Consider the following 13,587-nt stretch of genomic DNA (forward strand, 5'->3'; position numbering starts at 1 on the left):
CATCGTGAGATCCACCCCTAACCGAAGACGCAAAGTACATGCAATTACAATGTTCTGATAACGTTGGGTATTATACGAAATGGGTTAGTAAATATGAGTTTGATGGTAAACTAGATAAAACTTCACTAGTTAAACTCCTTAAACAGCTTAAATCTGATGCGGGAGGTCAGGCAAAAAAGCAACGCCAACTAGGCATTCCTCAAGCACACAGGTGGATTGAGGAAGCAAATCGTAGAGAACAGAAACTTAAAAATTCAAAAACATTATTTTTAGACAGAGGATAATAACTTGGTGATAGCAACAGCTCCTCCTCCTCCTCCCTTGCCCCCTCCCTTACCTTTTTCAGGATATGAAGTGAGTGGACAGGCTGGTCCGCCTCCGCGTTATCCTGAAGTTTCAGCAAGACCACAACCATTTGTTAGAGATCCTATTGAGACTAGGTCCCGAACACGTAAAACACATAGGGACACAGAATCATACCAAATAGAGAGAAATCTACAGGATGAGAGTGAGGAAGAAATATGCCCACTTAAACATGTTCCAAATCCTCAGGCAGGACAGGAAGGGCAGGACCCAACACTCTTAGTATATAGACCCTGGACACCGGAGGATATCCGGAAGGCTACTGAGAGAATCCCCCATCCGAAAGTTAATTTTACGAAATTTTTAGAAGATTTACAAGGCATGAGGTTGAGTTACCACTTGAATGGGGAAGAAGTAGAAAAAGTAGTAAGACAAATTATAGGTCCAGATTGGAGCATGATTTGTGGCACCTGGAATCCTCGTAATGCAGAGCTTAGACCACTCCCACATAGTGACGCAGAGTTAGACAACAGAGTAAAAGGTCTGACAGACCGAATCTGTGAGAAATGGAAACCCAGAGCAGACTGGACTTGCATTAATCAATGCATACAGCAGGAAAATGAGACAATAGATGGATATTATGCTAGATTATTAGAATGTTTTAATAATCATAGTGGTATGTCGGTTCCCGAGAACCAAACAAATGATTCCCCGTATGAACAACAATTAAAAAATGCATTTTTGAAAGGTTGCATTGCACCTATTAGTAGCTTCATTACGAAGCATATGATAGACCATCGAACAGGGAGGCTACAAGCCTTACTCGAATACGCTAGACATGCTGAAAGACATTTTAATAGTAAAAAGAAAAAGAAGGTGCAAGTCTTCACTGCTGAAGACGGAGCTGAAGTATTTGTATTACAGTCAGGCAAAAAGGGTAAGAAAAATACCCAGGGAAGCAAACAGTCTGATAAACGATCAGAAGATTTTGAAGAGAGGAAAAAAAAGAGGTGAATGCTTCAAGTGCGGGAAAAAGGGACATCTAGCAAGGGATTGTAAGCAAAACAAAAAGGTAATTACAGAAGATAAGGGAGATGAGGACTGACTATATGATAGTGAGGATACATCATGTGAAAGTCAGAAATCATCAGGAAAAGTAAATAAACAAAAAACAAATGTAAATGTGATAGAGGGAGTTGAAGTGCAAGTAGATATGGAGGATGAAGAAAGTAAAATTTTGGACTTAGCATTATTGAGCTTAGAGCTCTACTTAGCAGATACGAAACCGGAAGTTACACTTTTGGTGGAGGGAAGGGAAGTCAAATTCCTGTGTGACTCGGGAGCGTCACGGACTTTGATACACCCCTCCAAGTTACCAGAACATTCTGAATCACCTGATTATATACTAGTAAAAGCTGCAAATGGACAGCTATACAGGGAACCACTTTCCCATGATATAGCAATAACTGACCCTGTTTCAGGTATGACCCAGAGAAGTAAAATTGTTTCTGCAAAGTGTCCAGTAAACCTATTGGGCAGGGACCTTATGCAGATATTTGGCATAGCAGTAGTTCCAACAAGGTATGGAGGCACAGAGACAGATGGATACCTTTGTAGTGCGATCGGAGGGTGAAACTTTTTACTGGTACAGCCAGGACCTAGTCACGACTGGTCCAGGGGCAGTAACTGAGAAACTGATGAACGTAGCCATCAGTGAAGCCCCCTCCCTTGACACTGATCAACAGCATTTGTTACACTGTACTCTATACTACTGTACTACACCAGGACCTGATAGAGAATATGAGCAAGAATTGTTTAGAAATCATGCAACTAGATTGGTTTTGCGTACTTTGTACTGGGATACTGAGGGGAACAGTGTAGTTAGCTGTTCATTACCTCAAGAATTCCTTGCATTGTATAGATCAAATCCGTTACCACATGTCAGCTTGACAAGAAACAAAAGTGTCAAATGGGCAGATTTAGGAGAAAAAGCAACAAGATGGGAGAAACAGACTGATTTAGAACTGTCAGAACAAGGGGTACAAAAACAAAAACTGAATTGGTTGACACAGACACATCCAGCTGTACACTTGCAATCTGGCGAGGGCAGCTGATTAGCATTTTTATTAGAAGAAGAAAAGGCCTTCTGTCAAATTCCAACAACTCTTTGGTCAACAGGCAAGTCAGATGTAGGACTTATTCGAACAGCAGGACCAGTTACAATAACCCCAAAGTCAGCTTTTAGACCACAGAAAAGACCATATCCTTTGAGAAATGATGCAGAAATAGGAATTAAGCCTATAATAGCAGCATTACTCAAAGAAGGAGTACTGGTGGAATCTCCTGATTCACCATGTAATACACCCCTATTTCCTGTTAAAAAAGCAAATGGGGAATGGCGGATGGTGCAAGATTTACAAGCTGTAATGCAGTAATATCTAGAGCACCTACGGTGCCAGACCCACATACTTTGTTAAACGATTTAGAACCACAACAGAAGTATTTCTCTGTGGTAGATATTAGCAATGCTTTCTTTTCAATACCTATACATCCTGATAGTCAATATTGGTTTGCATTTACATTTCAGGGTAAAAGGTATACGTATACTCGACTACCACAGGGATATTGTGAAAGCCCAACAATATTTGCACAAGAAATGGCTAGCAAACTGGCAGGGTTTACCCCACCGGGAGGTAGTCAAATTCTACTTTACGTAGATGACATCTTGCTAGCAGCCCCCACCCAGCAACAGTGCAGGGAGGATACTGTAGCATTATTGAAATTTTTAGCAACACAAGGACACAAAGTAAACAAAAGTAAGTTACAACTTTGGAGAAAACAAGTTAGATACCTAGGATATGTAATATCCAATGAAGGTAGAATACTAGATGAGGAAAGAAAAACAGCAATCTTGCAAGCACCTAAACCAACAACCAAGAAAGAAATGTCGTCTTTCTTGGGTACAACTAATTTTTGTTGGAGCTGGATACCAAATTATGCTTTGGAATCTGCTCCACTGACTGACTTGATATATAAGACACCAATGGCAGCACAAGATATCTTACAATGGACAATCGAAGCAGAAACGGCTTTCTGCAGGTTTAAGCAGTTGATAGCTTCTTCATTAGTTTTAGGACTTCCGAATTACCATAAACGATTCTTTCAGACCGTAGATTGTAAGCAAGGATATATGACGTCAGTATTGATGCAACAACATGGGGACAAGCAACGCCCCATAGCCTACTATTCATCACAGTTAGACCCAGTGGCGCGATCTTTGCCTCACTGTGTACAAGCAGTAGTTGCAGCTGCAATGGCAGTACAGGCTTCGACCTCAGTGGTGTTATTCCACCCACTCACACTGAGAGTGCCTCATGCAGTTGCAATAATTTTACTGCAAGAAAAAGTGGCATACCTTTCTCCTGCTAGACATCTTTCGTGTATGACTATACTGCTGAGCCAACCTCATATGACAATTGAATGATGTATGACATTAAATCCATCAACATTACTCCCAACTCCTGTGGATGGCACACCACACAGCTTCCTGCAGGAAATTGAACAGTTAGCTTTACCTAGACAAGATCTTACAGATATGCCCTTGGATAATGCCGAGGTGACATATTACGTGGACGGCTCGTGCAGAAGGGGTCCTACAGGGAAGAATCTGGTAGGGTATGCAGTAGTTACAGACACTGAAATTTTAGAAGCTCAATCCTTACCATACAACTTATCTGCACAAGCAGCAGAATTGATAGCTTTGACGAGGGCATGTACTTTAGCAAAAAACAAGTGTGTGAACATATATACTGATAGTCAGTATGCTTTTTCTACAGTACATGTATTTGCACAACAATGGAAAAATAGAGGAATGATAACATCTAGTGGAAAACCTATTAATCATGCGCAATTTATTTTGGAGTTATTAGAATCTATTCAGTTACCTACCAAAGTAGCTATTTGTAAATGTGTAGCTCATACAAAACAACAGGATAAGATTTCGAAAGGCACTACACGAGCTGATGCAGCTGCAAAGCAAGCAGCCTCAGAAACTTTACTTTTAAATGAGGAATTACAACCCTCTGAGATTTTAGATTTAGACATGTTAAAAACAATGCAGATGCTTTCCACAAAAGCAGAAAAACAAAAATGGGTAAAACAAGGTGCAATTCTTGAGAATGGACTGTACATTTCCAAAGAAAAAAAAACGATATTGCCGTCTAATTTAGATATGCAGCTTTGTTGAGCCATGGGCAGTGCCATGTCTCAACAGGGGGGGATGGTACAGTTAGTAAACCGAATATTCCAAACATATGGATACACAAACTACACAAAAAAATTTTGTGCAGCTTGTCATACTTGTAACAAGCATCATGCACAAGGGGCATTTAAAACCAAGCAAGGAAGTTTTCCTATACCACCGTATCCATTCCATACTATTTGTATGGATTTCATAGAATTGAATAAATGTGAAGGGAAAAGGTTTTGTTTAGTTATTGTAGACATGTTTTCTAAATGGGTAGAAGCTTTTCCAACCAAAAACCCGGATGTAGCAACAGTGGCGAAAGCCCTGATAAAAGAAGTAATCCCTAGATTTGGCATTCTGGAGAGGATTTATAGTGACAATGGCACACATTTTGTAAACCAGACAATCCACCAGCTTGGGAGATTTTTTTGGTATCTCCTTAAAGAACCATTGTGCTTACCACCCACAGTCAGCAGGACTGGTGGAAAGGTACAATGGTACCCTCAAAAATAAGCTTAGGAAACTAGTTGAGGAGACCCAAAAGAATTGGATATACTGTCTGCCTTTGGCACTGCTGAGTATGAGAACGGTTCCAAATGTAAAGGGTTTGACTCCCTTTGAAATAGTTTTTGGGAGAGCATATTATGTACCTCAGTGGAAAGCTCTCATGCCTGCAGAGCAAGAGGCTGACAGTTCATTAGCTAGTTATATGAGGAAACTGTTAACAAATAAATCTGTTTTGCAGTTTAACTCTTTTTCAGATAAGGAACAGCAGTCTTGGCCCCAGGGTCGTGGGTTTGGCTGAAAGTGACGAAAAGGAAGAATTGGGCAAGTCCAAAGTGGGAGGGACCATACCAGGTTCTGTTGGCAACGCCTACTGCTGTTAGAGTGGCCGAGAGGACGTCCTGGGTTTATTTGACGCATTGTAAACCGGTAAAGAACTTTCAGCTTGATAAAAACTTTGACTGATACACAACCAGACCGAGATGGCCAAAAACAAAGTGAATAGAAATTTAGATCAACCCCAGAGATGTTGCATAATAATTTTGTTGAGTGTACATTTATTAACTGTAATTGTGACAATTTTCTTCTTGTTGTGGTTTATCCTACACACAACCACACAAGTGAAAGTGGGAAGGTGTGATGAAACATCTATAGACTGGCATCCAAATTTTAACACATACCTAGCCATGAAACGTGTATATGCAGAGACTATGAACATTTCAAATTGCTGGGTTTGTACAGCTATACCAACAGAATATGGAGGACTGATAATGTCTGCTGTCCCTTTGGGAATAAATGAGACTTGGGAGAATTTACTTTTCGATACAGGAACTGTGAGATCACAGGACAAAATCGCTTTATTTTTACCTGTCACACAAAAAGGAACTGTATGTTTTTTCAAAAATGACACCCTCCAGGTGGGCTGGAGCAATTGTAATATAACCATATCTTACCAATGTTATATTAAGAATGGTAATGGCAATACTTTTTGCAATACTAATTATGACTCGTATTTGAACTCATTGAAAACAACTATGAATGACATTCGCAAAAATCCAGTTTTGTTTAAACAATTGTCAGTTATAGATCAGAAAATGTTTCATGCAGGGCTGATGCGTATTAGTACTAAAGTAGAAAACTGTTATTTTATTTGTGGGAAAAAGGCTTATAAATGGTTACCTGAGAATTGGTCCGGCAGTTGTTTCTTGGGTTACTTGGTTCCGGCAATAAGACATACTGCAGAATTACCTTTGGGTAAGATAAGAAACGTGAGAGAAGCAGCCCGAAAACCCGAAGGTCCAGTTAAAAAACCTGTGAATCCAGTTGGAAAGATCAAAGCTGGCTGGAAAGACCACAATTCAGTAAAAGACAAAAGCGAATTGACTCATATGGACTTGAGTGACAGTGTTATATCCTGGGCAGGAATATTCCCAGCCTATGGAGCAGTCAAATCGATCTGGGAGCTGAGGAAGTTGTCGAAACTTCTCGAAGTAATGAGTAATGCAACTTTTTCCGCCCTAGAACTGGTGACTGATGAACTGAATGCAATGAGAACTGTTGTGCTACAAAATCAGATGGCTCTTGACTTCACCTTAGTGGCGAGAGGTGGTACGTGCGCGCTTATCAAAGAACAATGCTGTGCTTATATTCCTGACAATTTTCATGAGATCAATAACCACCTAGAGGTAATTCAGCAAGTATCAGCCATGACTGAACCAGGCCCAAACCCACTGATGGACTTTTTCCAGAATCTGTTTGGGGGGTGGGGTTCCATCCTAATGAATATTTTGATTGCCATTTGTGTGGATATACTCCTAATAGGAGCATGTGTTAGCTGTGGAATTCCCTGCATGAAAAGGTTAATCAAAGATTTTATTGATGTATCTGTTACTGAAACTTTGTACCAAGATATTGAGATTGAAAGATTGATCTCAGATGACATTTTTTCTGAAGTATAGATTGAATGACTCACCTAGCTGAAAATCCTAAGTGGAAGAAGTTGGGAGATGAAATGACACTATGCATACTTCAAAATAGAATAAAAAGTATTAATAGGGGGGAAAATGTTAGAAAAATGTGTATTTGAATATATGAGAAATGCTAGTTTAAAAGCAAAGTAGTATATAATGCATTTTATTCTATTAATCGTGTAATAGTACAGATTAATTCATGTGTAAATGTTAAGTAGTTTTGAAACTGCAGTGTGGCTTGAAGCAAAGCTGATCTTTGACCCTGGCAGAATGCTAGCTTAGCAAGTTTTAATGTTTATGCTTTTCACAAGTGATTATCTGCTGTGTCAGGAAATTTGTGTGAAATAATGAAATCTTCTGCTCTTTCCTGTTGGAATGATTTGGCCTTGTATATGTGTTACTGAGATAGCACGCAGCTGTGTGAGAAAGTGTAACAGAGAACAAAGACGTGTATTAAAAGACTGAATCTGCTATTGTATTCGAACTGATATGAAACCTTGAAGAAGTAACTTTACATAAAGACATTGTCTGACCAGCTGGATAGCAAGGCCGTATTGTATCTAAAGGAAAAGTTTTTTTGTTAAATATACAGCATCAGCAGTTTTATGAATAAAGGACTGTAAGCTAAAGTGATGTAGATGCCCTGTGACATATCACGTCAGTAAGGTGGGCATAGCTTAAATGTTAAACCTATATAAAATTGTGTGCTTCCTGTTTCATGTCAGATAAAATTCTGTACTTGTGCGTTTTTTGCCTCCTGGTGTACACTAGTAAACTTTTGAATCTGAACCTCCTGTGTATTGAATTCTTAATTTTATTTAACAGGTGGGAATAACAATAGATAATACGTCCATAGCTCAAACCTAGTTTTTTTGTTTTGTTTTGTTTTTTTACATTAGACTTGAATATCTTTAAAAATTGTAATGAAAGTACAGAGTAGACAAGGTCTATAATTGGTCTGATTTCCAGATTGCATTAATAGTCAAAGTTAAGTAGCAGTTTTTAGTGATAAAGTAGGTAGAGATGCATATGAGCCATTAGCAGCTGGAATTTTAACATTTCCTCTCTCTGGACTGCTCATACAGACTTGAAACAAACCTTTATAGAATTAGACTTGTACAACCACACTCCTATCTCCTTCTCTCTCCACAAGTTTCAGCAACTGTTGTCCAAACATATCAGCAATTCTGCTCACAATGTATAACTTCAGGAATCCACGTAATAAAACACAAATATTTATTCTAGCGCCGTAGTGTAACCACCTTCAAGGACTAACACAAGTACAAAAAAAACATCCTTATACATCCTTAAGTTATATTCAATTAATTAATTTACGTAAAATTATTCACTTAAAGCAAACCTTTCCAGTTTAACTCATTATTTAAATCCCTATGTACCAAGGTTTTATGTTTTAAAATATATGTACTTTCTTTGTACATTAATTTCTGTTTTAATACATTCGCATTTTTCTCAACACATTCAACTTTCTCTAAATTAGTGCCATGCAACAAACTTTCATCACTACTGATACATTTTGAAATGTGAAGATATTTTCTTTTCCTTAAGATTCTTCACAAATCTCAAGTGTTCCATGAATCTAGTCCTGAACTTTCTTTTAGTCTCCACTATATAATACAATTCACAGGGACATTTCAACACATATATTACCCCTTTACTTTCACATGTATATGTCCCTCTTGACACAAATTTAACATCATTAATATTGTCAACTGTATTAATATGTGAACATATACTGCATTTATTGCATCAAAAAGTACAATATTGTACTAAAGGCCTTCCAATTTTTTCTATTGGTCTAACAAAAATACCATGAACCACCATGTCCCTTATATTTTTACTTCTCTTAAACAAAAAAAAGGGTTTCTTTGGTAAAATAGTGGACAAAATATATCCTGTAGCAGATATTCCCAATAATATTTAATCATGTCCACTAATGCCCCACTCTTAATGTTGTAAACAGAGACATAATATAGTCATTTACTTGTTGCTCCCTCAATATATTACTTTGATAGTCCACTGCCATTATTTTTCTTCTGTTTACATTCCTTCCTTCTAATACTTTTTTTCTAGCTGCCTCGATAGACTTTAAATGTTATCCCCTTCTCCTAAACATGTCTGTTATTTGCTCCATTTCTCTTTCCAAGTTAGCTTCATCATTACATAACTTAGATAACCTAAGCAATTCTCCATATGGCAGAGCAGCCATTACATGGGGGGTGGCAACTGCTTGCATAAAGATATTGGCTGCCATCCTCAAACTTCCTGTGCATGTTAGTTATGACGCTACCATTTTTTTTACCTTCCAAAATCAAATCCAAATAAACCACTTTCCCACCTTTCTGTAAGCCATCAAAAGAAAGGTCAAAAGGATTCATATGTAAATCATTCACAAATCTTTGTTTTATTCCAACCTTCCTCACAAAAATTAAATCGATATAACGAAAATAAAAATTAACATTTTTTCATAAAATCTAGCTTCCATAAAAATGTAACTTCAAAAAATGACATAAACATGTTGGCATACTTAGGGGCAAATGCTGCCCCCATTGCTGTACCCTGTTTCTGTCTATACATTTGGTTGTCAAAATAAAAATAATTATTTTTTAAACAAAATTCAACTATTTCCAAAACAAAATATGTAAAAGGAGTGTCACCCAAGAAGTATTTGATAGCCTTCAGCCCATCTTCATGTTTAATTGAAATGTATAAGCTCTTCACATCAAGTACCAACCAGTACTTTTTTCATTCCAAACAAGCGGGAATATTTTCTTAAGAAAATCAGCACTATCCTGTATGTAAACAGGAGATTTTTGGACATGTGGTAATAGTATATTATGCCGTACTATACCAATCTTATGAAGGAAATATCTGCATGCTGAATTTATCAGTCTACTTGGGGGGGGTCATTTACTCTATGTACCTTTGGCAAGCAAAAAAAATATAGCTTTCTCACTATTTCTATCGAACAACTTGTTTTTAACATCTTTTTCAGTAAAATATTCTAATCTATTTGTCCAACATTATTTCAAATTTAATTAAGGCTTGTTCATACACCTCTATGGTACAGATGTAATGGGATCCTATCTCGCCTACATTCACAACAGATGGGTTCGGAGCCGATCCATCGGCTCCGACTCGGCAACTAATACACTAGCACGAAGTCTCTCATTGGCTGGGCTACTCCCTATCCCAGGATGCACTACACCTGCTTCCCCAGATCTCGTTTGCCGCTTAACAAGCTGGACGTGGTCTCGACTTGGCTGGAGCTAAGTGGTTCTTTTTACCTTATTGGTCCTTGACCTAGGGAATTTTTGTCTATATTAACCAAACAGCTGTTTTAACAGCTATTTCTTACTAGTTCTTATTGGTTTTTTGTTGAGTGCTTGTTTCCAAAAAATTTAATTTGTTCAGTCGGGCAAGGCCCGTTTAAGTTAGAGGGCCTTTGCCCTACCTTTTGAGTGCTTTTAGTTTTATTAACTTTTGGTTAGTTGTTTTTTGGGCAAAGCCCGTTTAAATTAGAGGGCTTTGGGCCGTTTAACTTGTATCAAATTGTTGTGAGGTAAACTTTCACCAGTACTGCGCCAGTGTGTCTCAAGGCTTTTCAGTTGGCTTAATTTGTGTGTAGTGCTATACTTGTTGTGGTAGAGTAGTATTTCCTTAGAGTTGTACTTGTTGTGGCCTGTATCATGTCTAAGGAACAAAAGTCAGGTTTTAAAAATGCACTCGGTGCAAATATAAAATGTCCATTACAGACAGTCATTCAGTATGTGTTTATTGTTTGGGGCGAAACATCTGCAAGAGACTTGTAGCGTCTGTCATGCGTTCTCATCTAGAGTTCTTCAAGAACGCAAGAACAAATTAATATTGAAAGGGCTTATCAAGCCTTCTTTTGAGGAAGCCTTAGATCTACCTGTTGCTTCCAAAAAGAAAAGATCGTCGGCTCCGACAAGTCCGTCGGAGCCGACTTCTAAAAAGACAAAATTGACCTCTTCTTCCTCGGCTCCACTGACTTCGGGGCCGAGGGTCGAAGGGTCTGCCTCGATAACTCCTACCTCGGCTCCATTGCTTTCAGAGCCGCAAGTTGGAGTATCGAGAGGTGAATCACCTCCATCGGTTCCAATGGCTTCGGAGCCGGTGGAAGTGTGCAGCTCAGACTCTTCCCCCTCAGCTCCGGAGAAGGCTCCTTCGGTGCCGATGGTGGTCCATGCTGTGGTGGAGTCGGCGCCGATAGCATTGGAGCCATTTTGGAGCCGGTCCCCTTCTCTCTCGGAGCCGAGAGGAAAGTCTTCTCAATTGTCTACCTCCTCTAAATCATCGAGACTTTCAGATTCGGACCTGGATAGGGTTTTACAGAGGCTATTCCAATCTCCAGTGTTTACTAAATTGGTCTCGGCTCCAGCACAGTTAGCTTCGGAGCCGATCCCCCCTCCAACACATTTGATTCCTCCTCCAACCTCCTCGGAGCCGTTGGAGTCGGTGGTGGTGGAGCAAAGCGGAGCCATACGGTCGGAGCAGAGACCCCTTCGAGGTCTCGGTTCCGACTGTGCTTCCTACCCTGTCCTCCGGTTCAGGGTTTGGTACTGCGACCTCTTCAGCCGGGCCCGAGGGAATACTTTGGGATTGGGTGCTTGGTGCCTAGTCTTCCTCTCGAGCATCAGCTGCTGGAATTCCCAGTGCCATTGTGGCCTCTAGACCAGTGACCTCCTTGGATTCTGGAGGTCCGGCCTTTGAGGCCATGAGGAGCGTGCTGGCCATGCCTTTGCCGGTTCAGCAAGATTCTACCTCACCGTCCCTAGATTTGGAGACTGGTGCCTCTGTTGTGTTGCAGCCCCCCGGCAGTGGGGCCCCAGGGCCTGAGGATACCCCCATCGGGGGTTCCCTTCTTCCGGGTGGTCCGTCCGAAACTGCTTCGGATGAACCCCCACGGAAGAAATTGTGTAAGAGGAAGCACGTAGACTCCCAAGATGAGTCTATTACATCGGATACTGACCTCGATGACGCAGAAGGGTCCCCAAATCATCTTCGGATGATATCTCCTTCTCAGATATCTTGGAGATTCTGAGACAGAGAGGTGACTGGCAAGCCAAAACCCTCTCAGCTGGGGAGTCAGTCTTCCTCAAGGCCTTTGGGGCCCAGCCTTCCGCCTCCTGGGTGTCTCCGCCCTTGATGAACTCCTTGATTTGGTTTCTCAAGGGCGGGAACACCCTGATTCTGTGGAACCGGTGCCTGCGAGGCCCAATAAATTTTTGTCAGCCCCCCCCCAGAAGGAGTTTCTCACAAAGGGTGTGCCTGTAGATGCTTTGGTGGTGGCTTCTGCCACACAGCAGGACGTGGCAGAGGCTTCGACGTCTGTTCATCCTCCTAATAAGGATTCTAGGAGTATGGATAGGTACGGGAAGCGTGCCCTGTCTTCAGCGGCCTTTGCCTTACGGTCGCTAAACTACTTATGTCATTTTACGAGGCTCCAAAGGGATCTTCTCAAAGAGCTAAATGACTCTCTTGTTGGTAACCTACCTGAGGCGCTGGCCCCGACTGTTGGCGCACAGATGACTACCCTCTTTTCTATTGTTAACTCGTCCATGAGGCTCATTTCATATGCGGCCGAAGGGGCGAGTAGAGCAGCAGGAACAGGCGTTGCCCTCAGGAGACAAGCCTGGTTACGCTTGTGTTCGTTCACGGAGGCCTTCAAGTCTTCCTTCGCCGACGCCCCCTTTGATGGGTCATCTTTGTTTGGACCCAAGGTGAAGGACACACTAACTCGGTGCGAGCAGGAGGGCAAGACTTTGACTGCTGTTGGGGCCCGATTTTCCGCTCCTTCTAGGCCTTACCCCAAGGCTGGGAGAGGAGGGAAAATGTGGTTTAGAAAATCTCAGAAGTCTTTCCCTACTCCACCCAGTGATTCCCCCTCCAGAGGTGGGGGGGGGAATTTTGGAAGACGCCACCCCAGAGGTGGCAGAGGCCCCCGTAACTCTGGAGACCGCGATTCCTTTCGTGGTTCTTCATACAACCAGCGTTCCTGAGTTGTTGCCCGACTGTGCAACTCCGGAGCCAGTCGGGGTCGCTTTTGGCGCACCCACAAGCTTGGGAATCCATAACAAGCGATCAGTGGGTGCTTCGCATTATTACCGGAGGTTATATCATCCCCTTCAACAAACCCCCCCTTTCTTTAAGGGAAATCCCGGACGTACCACCCAGTCAGCGGGATCAGGCAGCATTAGAGGTTTCAAAGCTGCTAGAAAAAGAGCCATCCAGCCTGTCCCCATCGACCAGATCGGATCAGGAACTTACTCAAAATTATTTTTGGTACCAAAAGACAGGGGACTTCAGGCCCATTTTGGACCTCAGTTCATTGAATCGTTTCAAAGAAGTCCAAATTCGAATGGTCACTCTTCAATCTATTCTTCCTTTGCTGGAAAAGATGCATGGATGTGCTCCATAGATCTCCAGGACGCTTACTATCACATTCCCATAGCTCAAGAGTCCAGGAGACATTTACGCTTCCGCCTCGGAGTCAGTCATTTCCAATTCCGAGCACTGCCTTTT

The sequence above is a fragment of the Protopterus annectens genome, chromosome 13.part0 (genome assembly GCF_019279795.1).
Source record: "Protopterus annectens isolate FY-2018-M chromosome 13.part0, PAN1.0, whole genome shotgun sequence".
Classification (NCBI taxonomy): Eukaryota; Metazoa; Chordata; order Ceratodontiformes; family Protopteridae; genus Protopterus; species Protopterus annectens.